Genomic DNA, 2,315 nt, shown 5'->3' on the forward strand with positions numbered 1-2,315 from the left:
AATGCTTTCGCAGTAGTTCGTCTTTAAAAATCTAAGAATTTCACCTCTGACAGTTAAATACGAATGCCCCCAACCGTCCCTATTAATCATTACTTCAGTCCTAGAAACCAACAAAATAGGGCCGAAATCCTATCTTATTATTCCATGCTGCAGTATTCAAGGCGACAAGCCTGCTTGAAACACTCTAATTTTCTCAAAGTAAAAGTCCTGGAAAAAACTCCACACAATGAAGTGTGGAGAAATCCAGAAGGATGCTAGAATTCACCAAGTGCACACCCCTGAGGGCGGACTGGCTGCTTCCAGCAGAAATCCAACTACGAGCTTTTTAACTGCAACAACTTTAATATACGCTATTGGAGCTGGAATTACCGCGGCTGCTGGCACCAGACTTGCCCTCCAATTGTTACTCTGAAAGGGGTTTGGATTCCTATCATTCCAATCACTAGAAATGAAATTTCCAGTGTTGTTATTTCTTGTCACTACCTCCCTGAATCAGGATTGGGTAATTTGCGCGCCTGCTGCCTTCCTTAGATGTGGTAGCCGTTTCTCAGGCTCCCTCTCCGGAATCGAACCCTAATTCCCCGTTACCCGTCACTGCCACGGTAGTCCAATACAGTACCGTCGAAAGCTGATAGGTCAGAAACTTGAATGATCCGTCGCAGACCGAAGTCAACGCGATCCGTTCGGTTACTATGAATCACCTGAGGACCACCGGAAGGTGGGTTGGTTCTGTATCTAATAAACACTGCCCTTCCAGGGGAAGAGGCATGTGCGCATGTATTAGCCATAGAATTACCACGGTTATCCATGTAGTAAAGACCATCAAATAAACTATAACTGTTTTAATGAGCCATTCGCAGTTTAGCCGTATAAAAGCTTATACTTAGACATGCATGGCTTAATCTTTAAGACAAGCATATGACTACTGGCAGGATCAACCAGGTTAATATGTTCCTGAGACAGACCACCTCGAAAACACCAAAAAAACACTCAATCAACCGTCTATTTTCCGGCCTCTTTCGTGTTTTATGGCATAAACAGAAGTGTAAGCCTGCCTCACTCAAGGTTCTACATCAAAACGCGACGTTTTTTGGTCGCCTGGTGAGCCTTAACAGCAACACCAGTTTCTGATGATACTCTTGAGCTATTTGAAACAACAACGCCTTCATCCTGAATCGATTCATCAGGAATCATGGTCGTTGATGCTACAAATCAACAAAGCTTGTCCACCTTGGGACACATTCGGGGTATCAACCCATCCACCTCTTATTACAGTATGCACTTAACAGCATTTCAATCTGTTTATTTATAAACAAATTGAAAAGCTCTTCGTGATACTTCGAAGTGGACGAATCCCGAACCTTGTGCGCTCTTTAAAAAAACAACAAAAACTTGTTGCGTTTTCAAACAGTCGCACACTTAAACAACTTCCAAATCTCTCAAAACCCCCGAAGGAGAACAAGAGATCTTCTTCAACTTTTTTGAAGGTCATAACCATACAACACCTTGATTTACCGACGGAGACAATGCCCGTTCCTTGACCCCGCTGCCATAACCAATCAAAGGTTTAGCACGTTTACGGGGTCTCCCCAATTGGCTTGCCGAAAAACAACAAGCCAGCGATGGGAAAACAAGCGGTGAGATTTGATTTTGTTTTTCTCGCGTAGAGGTAAAACAAATTCATAACCTCACGTAGTCAAATGTCTGTTATATCGTGCACTGATCAGTCATCTGGCGCACGATATTACTTCTGTGCAGCCAACCCGGCGCAACACCACTTGTTCGTGACGCGCACCACAACCACACGACAATCCTATAGCACCGCTGAGCAACCGTCTGTTTTTTTCGATGATGCATGTGTTCCCATACGGCACAACGAGCGCCACGCGTACGAGCGCCCGTCCCCATCCACCACCCCAAACAGTAGAGACAAGCTCAGGTGCACAATACAGAGCTAGTTCTTCTCCAGTGCCCTTATCATATATTCCATCGTGCGGTGAAAAACACTAATTTTCTCATGGTCTCGTAAACACTCCAATGAAAAGCAGAAAGCCAACAGTTTCACAAATACAAACACACCATATTCCACTTTGAACTAGCATTCCACTGGCTTTCTGGTAACCAGTCTAGGGAAACACATCAAGTCACGAGCACAAAAAAAAATACACATTTCACTGACTAATGAAGGACTAACATCACTTGCTTTCTTGTAAAGAGTCTGGTGAAACGCATCAAAGTCACTAGCAGCACAAATACACGCATTCTCCACGTTGTCTGTAGACTCTCGAAATGCAGCAGACATTTTGTTTGTGTAA

The 2,315-nt window shown here is 43.9% G+C and overlaps 1 non-coding gene across 1 annotated transcript; it reads left to right on the forward strand.

The window, feature by feature from the left end:
- On the forward strand, window positions 1-922 carry TGME49_459570 (the record flags this gene model as incomplete). Its single annotated transcript, XR_001974301.1, has 1 exon — window positions 1-922. It is a non-coding gene; the product is annotated as an 18S ribosomal RNA (ribosomal RNA).
- Between the last annotated feature and the right edge of the window lie 1,393 nt (window positions 923-2,315).

Source organism: Toxoplasma gondii (genome assembly GCF_000006565.2).
Source record: "Toxoplasma gondii ME49 unplaced genomic scaffold asmbl.626, whole genome shotgun sequence".
Taxonomy (NCBI): domain Eukaryota; phylum Apicomplexa; class Conoidasida; order Eucoccidiorida; family Sarcocystidae; genus Toxoplasma; species Toxoplasma gondii.